Source organism: Gossypium hirsutum, chromosome D10, assembly GCF_007990345.1.
Source record: "Gossypium hirsutum isolate 1008001.06 chromosome D10, Gossypium_hirsutum_v2.1, whole genome shotgun sequence".
In the NCBI taxonomy this organism is placed as follows: domain Eukaryota; kingdom Viridiplantae; phylum Streptophyta; class Magnoliopsida; order Malvales; family Malvaceae; genus Gossypium; species Gossypium hirsutum.
The window spans coordinates 36617801-36626246 of record NC_053446.1 but is presented as its reverse complement, the minus strand read 5'-3'; the positions used below and the strand labels follow the sequence as shown (position 1 = coordinate 36626246).

Here is an 8446-nt window from a genome sequence, read left to right as displayed (position 1 = left end):
TAGTGGTTTTGAGGCTACCAAATCTGACGAGTAGGTTCGTAAATATTATTATTTAATATTTACGAGTTATATATGGTTTTAAAAAGGTTTTTGATTTGATAAATTATGTTATATAAGCGATTTATTAAGTTCAAGTGGTATGACCCTAAGGTCAAGTGGTTTTTGAAAATGAGGTATCGAGACCTAGTTTCTATAAATCGAGCCATAAATATTTTTATAAATATTTACGGAGTGTCATTAAGGTGGTATTAAGGTTTTATTGAAAAATTCTAATGTTTCGATGGTTAGTTAATTAGAAAGGACTAAATTATAAAAGTTGAAAAAGTCAATCGCTATTAGTTTAAAGGTGTTAATTGCTTAAAGAACTATAGTTGAATGGCCTTCATGGGTAATTTACCCATACCTAAGATAGTGGGACGGTTGGATGCTTTAAAACCTTTTAATTTTAAATGTTTTATAAGTTAATTTATTATTATTATTAATTAAGGAAAAAGGTTAATAAAGTATGAATAAATCAAAAGTGGACATCTTCAACATTAAGCTTTCTTTGTTTCAATCAAAAGCCTTGGCTATGGTGAAGTGAGGTTCGGCCATGTTTTGTTGTGTGCATGTAAGTCCCTAAGCTATCTGTTTCTAATAATTTTGATGTTTTTGAGATCGTTGCAACTAGGTCCAGCTAGCCCGTACCTTCGATTTTGAAACTATTAAAGATTTTGAATGTTTCCATTGATGAATATTGTAATTTCTTATGTTAGATGATGAGTTTGGAATGTTTATTTATAATTAAAAGTATTTTGTTAAGTATTTTTTGATGAATTTATCAATTAGGGGCTAATTTGTTAAAATAATAAAATTTCAAGGATTTAATGTGAAATTTTTGCATGAATGGGTTGTTTTGGATACCATGAACATTTTGATAAGCTCCATTTTGGGTAAAAATGGTTAATTTGCATGTTTTGGGCTTAGGGACTAAATTGAATAAAAGTAAAACTTTAGGGGCAATTTTGTAAAAATGTCAAAAATGAGTAAATTGTATAAAATGAATTTTTTTATTGCCTAAATTAATAGATTGAGTGAAATTCTTAATTTAGATTAAGATCGGGTGGAAAATTGAGGAAATGGATTACCAAAATGCCCTTGAACTTTGGTATTTCTACAATTTAGCCAGGTAAGTTCATATGAACTATACTATGTATATTGTTCATTAAATTGAATGTTATTATATGAATTTTATTGAAAATGAATCGATATATATATGTTATTATACAATTTATCTTGTAATGAACGAGGGAAATTCAACGATGTACGATGACTATGTAGTCCTGTTTTAACCTTAGGAATATATAGGATACAAATGACATGTCATTAGGGTTACCGTGTTTTGGGTGTTGGTCTTGAATGTCCTACCGATGGCTAAGTTTCTGGCATGTGTTAGAATTAAAACCAAGGTAATGAAGTTGTTCATGTACGAAATCCTATCCTCATTGCCAATGATAGGGATCAATGCATCAGACAATATGTTGGGCCACTTTTCAGTGAGTTAAACCAAGGAATTAGAAGGCCAGATATTGAGGCAACCCAGTTTGAATTGAAACTAGTGATGTTTCAAATGCTACAAATGGTAGGCCAATTTAGTGGTAGGCCCACGGAAGATCAACATCTCCACCTTTGATTGTTTATGGAGGTGAGTGATTCATTCAAGATAGCCGGTGTGACGCACTGAGGTTGAAGTTGTTTCCGTACTCGTTACGAGATCGAGCACGAGCATGACTCAATTCATTGCCTTATCAATATCTATATGGAAAGAATTAGCAGAGAGATTTTTGGTTAACTATTTCCCACCTAGCAAAAACACTAAGTTAAGGAACAAGATCACAACTTTCCAACAACTGGATGACAAGTCTTTGTATGAGGCTTGGGAGCGATTCAAGGAGTTACATCGTAAGTGTTCTCATCATGAGATTCCTCATTGTATCTAGTTGGAGACATTCTATAATGGTCTCAATGCACATACAAGATTGATGGTAGATGCTTTCATGAATGGTGCAAATTTGTCTAAAGTCTTATAATGAGGCTTATGAGATCATCGGGAGGATCGTGAGTAATAACTATCAATGGCCAACAAATCGAACAGCTTTAGGAAGACGTGTAACCAGAGTTCATTAAGTTGACGCCCTCACTTCGTTATCAGGTTAGGTATCGTCTATTTCCTCTATGATAAAACAGTTAACTGCTAATAGTACTAATAATTCTGCAGCTCAGCCACCATGTAACAGCCCGATTTTGGGCCTAGTTGGAACAGTGGTTTCGAGACCACAAATTCGATGAGGGAAAATATTATTATCATTATATTTTTATGGTCTACAATTTCACAGAACAATCTCATAATAATTTTGTTCAAAAATTTTGACGTTTGGGCACTTAATTTAGTCAAAAGAACTAAATTGTAAAAAGTGTAAAAGTTGAGTTCTACATGTTAGAGGTGTCAACTGTTATGAAATTTTAAATTGGAGGTCCTTATGTGGCAATTAGACCATTAGTTAATTGATGGACAAAATGGGCATAGGATTAGTGAAATAGATTATTTTTAAGTAAAGGCGTTTTAGTCATTTGGTAATAAAAAAGAATTAAAATAGGAAAAAAGATGGAAAAATGATGTTCATCTTCATTAGTTGCTGCCAAATTTTGGAAGACACCATAGCTAGGGTTTCTTCACTTTCTCAAGCTCCTAATCAAGAAAGACGAGAAATCAACCTTAATCAGGGGAAAAGAGAAGACTGGGGATTAAATTCCAAAATCTTTACATTTTGTATCGAGGTAAGTTGTATGTAATTAATACATTGTTATAATTATTTTTTTTATATTTCGTGACAATATATGCGAAAGGGTTGGATATGAAATAGTTATGTTAAAGTTAGAAATTTGAAATTGATAGTTGATTTGTTTAAAATCAGCTTGGTTTATGGATATACCAACTACAAGTAATGGTTGAAGTGATTTAAATCGAATTATTAAATTGGTTATGGAGTTGAGTGGAAAGATTGATATTATAATGTGCTATGGAGAAATTGTAAATTATTGGAAAGTAAGAATCTTTGTGGAACTATCGGAATGGTAAAGATTTGAATAAGGTATTGATGAACACGTGTGTAGTACTGTGTGAAGGCTACTACGTGTATCGATAAATGATGGTCACATGTGTAGTACTAAGTGAAGGCTACAATGTGTACCGAGAAGCTTTCGTCACGTGTGTAGTACCGTGTGAAGGCTACTATGTGAATCGATAAATGATGGTCACATGTGTAGTACTAAGTGAAGGCTACTATGTGTACCGAAAAGCTTTGGTCACGTGTGTAGTACTATGTGAAGGGTACTACGTGAACCGTAAAACTTGATCACGTGTGTAGTACTATGTGAAGGCTACTACGTGTATCGAATGATAAAAGTAACATGGGTAGTACTTTTTGAAAAACCCCAAATATTTGTTGTTATACCGACATGTTCAATGAGATATGAGTATGTGACTGGAACATGATAAGTTACGAAAAAGTGACTGAAGTGCTGAAGTCTTGTATTTTGTTATAAAATAAATGGTTATAGTGCTATGTGAATGAGGGATGGTGGAATAGAATAGATTTGGACAGTGACAGTAATGTTAATTTGAAAAATCACGAAAAATTATAGAAATTGAGTTAGTGGTTGAATAAGACATCAAAGTAGATCTTAATGAGTCTATTTTCACATAAAATAGAAATAATGGCCAAAGAAGTTATATATTTTTAGATATTGGAATTTCAGTGAGACAAGGTCTGAATGATTTCGAAATCCTCCATTCTAAATTTAGAAAATCACTAAAAATTGTACAAAAATAATTATGTTTTGAAATTTACATTCTTGAATTTCTTATTGGATCTATTTTTAAAATAAATAAGTGGGAACATCATTTGAACTCTGTACTAAGAGATAACTGACTTTTAGTGAAGAGAGGTCAGAAGTGTCAAGCAGTGAAATAAGGGAATATTGAGATAATAAACTGTACTAATTGGCTGAACCAAAAATTCTGAAAATTTTATGGTAAGAAGGTACAGGAGTCTAGTTTCAGGAAAAATTTATAGATCTTTATTTGGAGTTTTGTAGCTCCAGATAAAAATAATTTAGTGACTGTGATGCAGAGAAACAATTTGCTGGAAATTGAATAGATAATAGATTTATGTGTGATAAAAATTATATTATATATGGTTTCATGCTAGAAATTTATTTATCAGTTACATATACACTAACTAAGCTATAAGCTTACTCTTATTTATTTTTTTCTTGTTTTATAGTGATATTAATCTGCTCGGGAATTGGACAGGGTCAGAAAATCATCCACACTATCATCATCGTCTTTTGGGTATTTTGCAACCAATACTTTGAAAATGGCATGTATAGATGACTTAATGTAATGTGGTATAAATTTATATATAAATGTATAAAATATTGTTTGGTTTAAAATGTTGGTGTATATTAATTGATAATTTGTGTCCTTAAACTATTAACAATTAATTAGAATGTTGTGAATGGATAAATTGTGTCTGAACATATAATTGTATTAGGTTTAAATATTGAAGTTGTTTGAAATTGTGTATCGAGAATTTACAAGAGGAATTGAATGTTTATGAAAATAAATTATGTCAAAATTTTTGTAAAAAAAATATTTCAGATCGTTTGATAACACTTCTTACTTTGTTTCGATGATGAATACGGGTAAGAGGTGTTACATTTTAGTGGTATCAGAACTATGGTTTAGCCGGTTCTTGGATTAGTATAATGTGTGTAAAAGTCTATTTATAATTGCCATAAATATATTGTGATAGTGTGATGATTTCTGACAATTTAAAATTTTATTTTATATAGTAAATGGATCCTAACCGAAGTATAGCAGATGATGTTAAGAGTAACGCGTCGGCTCCCGCACAAGGGACCGCGCTTGAAGAAAGTAGACATGAGATGCATAGTCAGGATGTGGGTCGGGAAGCCTTCCTTCATATGATGAATAATTGGTATACAGAATTTGTTCGTGCAAATCCGAATGTTCAACCTCCTCCACCCCTTCCTATTCCTCAACTAGTTCCGTAGCTCCACAAAATGTTAACTTGGTAAGATCAAGTAAACCTCCCATTGGCAAAATCTGAAAGCATGGGCTGAAGATTTTAGGGCTAATATAGATGATGATCCGCAGAAGGCAGAGTTTTGGCTCGAAAATTCCATTCGGGTATTTGATGAATTATCTTGTACTCCCAAAGAATGTTTAAAGTGTGCAACATCTTTGTTAAAAGACTCAGCGTATCATTGGTGGAAAACATTGGTATCTGTGGTTCCGAAAGAAAGGGTTACATGGGATGAATTCAAAAAAAAATACATAAGCCAACGATTTACTGATCAAAAACGCAAGGAGTTTCTCGAATTGAAGCAGGGCCGAATGTCTGTGGCAGAGTATGAAAGAGAATTTGTTAGATTGAGTAAATATGCCCAAGAATGTGTACCCACAGAAGCTGGTATGTGAAAAATGTTTGAAGATGGTTTAAATGAAGACATCAGGATATTTGTTGGAATGTTGGACCTGAAGGAATTTGTGGTATTGGTTGGTCGAGCTTGTAGGGCTGAAGAATTGAATAAAGAAAAGAGAAAAGCTGCGATGGAGGCCCGAGATACAAGAAAGCAGCCCATGAGTAAACCATTTCAAACTCAGTCAAAGAAGTAAAGATGAATCCTCGAGTGACTACTTCAACTGGTTATCCACGTCGAGACCGGGGAAAATTGTATTTGGGTCCCGAAGCTCAAGCTACGTCGGTATCAAGTGTGGGTAGTGTGAAGCCTAGTAAACCAGAGTGTCAGCATTGTGGTAGGAAACATCTTGGTGAATGCTGGTTAACTAGCCGAGCTTGTTTCAAGTGTGGTTCTTGACAACATTATATTAAAGATTGCCTAGAGAAAATTGAAGAAGAAAAATTTCAGAATGTTAGATCGAGTGATACTGTCAGCAGAGGTAGACCACCGAGAAACACCAGAACTAGAGATAGTGGTAAAAGTGTAATGAAGGGTACAGCTGCAAGACCAGAACCTCGAACACCTGGCAGAGCTTATGCGATACATGCTCGTGAGGATGCATCATCTCTCGATGTGATTACTAGTACATTCTCTCTCTATGATATTGATGTTGTTGCTTTGATTGACCCTGGATCTACTCATTCATATGTATGTGTGAATTTAGTATCTAATAAAAATTTCCCTGTTGAAAATGCTGAATTTGTGGTAAAAGTATCAAACCCTTTAGGAAAATATGTTTTAGTCGATAAGGTTTGCAAGAATTGTCCTTTGATGATTCAAAGTCACTGTTTCCCAGCTAATTTGATGTTGTTACCATTTAATGAGTTCTATGTTATTTTGGGGATGGATTGGTTGATATTGCATGATGCCAAGGTAAATTGTAGACAGAAAATTATTGAATTGAAGTGTGAAAATGGTGAAATTCTTCGGGTTGAAGCAGAGGAGCAGAATAAATTACCTATGGTGATCTCATTCATGTCTGTTCAGAAGTACATGAGAAAAGGATGTGAAGCTTATCTTGCTTATGTGTTGAATACTGGTATAATTGGGTCGAAGCTTGAATCATTGCCGGTAGTCTGTGAATTTCTAGACGTATTTCTAGAGGAACTGCCTGGGTTACCTCCGATTATAGAAGTTGAGTTTGCTATTGACTATTTACCTGGTACTGCACCGGTTTCTATTGCTCTATATCGAATGGCTCCGACTGAATTGAAAGAATTAAAAGCTCAGTTGCAAGAATTGACGGATAAAGGATTTGTGAGATCGAGTTTTTCTCCCTAAGGTGCTCCTATATTATTTGTGAAAAAGAAAGACGACTTTATGAGACTTTGTATTGACTATTGTTAGCTAAAAAATATGACTATAAAGAACAAGTATCCTTTGCCGAGAATTGATGACTTGTTTGGCCAACTAAAGGGAGCATGATACGAGTCACAAAGGCCCAACCCAAGCTCAAGAACGTGATGGGCTCAAATTACCACAAGGCCCAATCACGAGGTCAAAGGCCAGACAAATGCGTTCCAAACTAAATGAGACAATTCAGGAATTTGTTAGCAAGGCCTTAGATGCGTACACGAAAGAAAGAGAAAATCAAGATTCACTTTCTTGTTTTCAAGAAAGTCAAGAAACCGAATCTTAGCCCAATTTTGCTGTTTGGAGCGATTTTAAGAATCAAGAAAATCAAGATTTCAAATCTTGGAAATCTTGGTCCAAGAAACCGAATCTTAGCCCAATTTTGCTGTTTGGAGCGATTTTAAGAATCAAGAAGATCAAGATTTCAAATCTTGGAAATCTTGGTCCAAGAAACCGAATCTTGCAGCCAAAGCGCATTGGATCTTCGTTACGAGCATCAACGAACCAATTTTGGTAGGAGATGGACTACAAGCCCAAGTTCTTAAAGGCAAGGCCCAATAACATGATTCGAAGCCCAACCAAGAAGTCAAACCATACTTAGTTGAAAATCAGGCCAAATTGTTAAAGTGGCCCAATTGGTAAAAATTTTAATTGTTTAAATATCTAAGTTTAATTTTTAGACTTTAGGATTATGATATGTAAAAATTCGGCGCAACCAGCCCATTAAAATGCCTTGGCCGAATTTCCCCCTTAATTTATTAATTAGGTCTTTTTTAAGTTTTCCTAATGAGATTAGGAAATAGATAGAAGGCCTATTAATAGGCATGGCCGGCCACCTTATTGAACACATTACAATTATATTGAAAATTTCAGATTTGCTTTGAGTGAAAATTCTCTTTGAGATCTTCAAGAATTTTCTCTTGAGTTTTCTTTAGAAGTAGTTTTAACAATCTTTTTTATTGTGGGAGCCATCTTCAGCCTTCTTCTTGCCATTGATCTTCATTGGAGGGGAGATTAGAGCCGTTTGAAGGGAGTTGTGAAATCTTTCGGGATTTCAAGGCTTATTAGGACTTTCTTTATTTTCTTGTTGTTCATTCTTCTTTATTAATTTTTGTTTGTGCCGATTTATTGATTAACTTGGGATTAATTGTTCTTTTTGCGTTCCAACCCATTCCAAATTTCAAGATCTGATTTGGCATCATCCTTGGGCAACAAGAAACGTTTTGATTCACAAAATCGCTCTTTTCTTTCTGTCCCAAATCCCTAGATCTAATTCCAATTGATTTCGCAATCTGATTGTTAATTTGATTCACAAAAAACGTTTTGATTCACAAAATCCCTCTTTTCTTGCCGTCCCAAATCCCTAGATCTAATTCCAATTGATTTCGCAATCTGATTGTTAATTTGTTTGCTGTTTTGTGTTGCTTGGTAGATTCAGCTGTTCGGAAGTTCTTCTTGGGGCTTAATTCCATGTTATTGGTTTCCAAGATTGGCTATCTATTAG

The 8446-nt window shown here is 34.1% G+C and overlaps 1 non-coding gene across 1 annotated transcript; it reads right to left on the bottom strand.

Moving 5' to 3' along the window:
- Window positions 1-1856: 1856 nt before the first annotated feature.
- LOC121222738 (small nucleolar RNA R71) lies at window positions 1857-1963 on the bottom strand. Its single transcript, XR_005920108.1, has one exon. It is a non-coding gene; the product is annotated as a small nucleolar RNA R71 (small nucleolar RNA).
- Between the last annotated feature and the right edge of the window lie 6483 nt (window positions 1964-8446).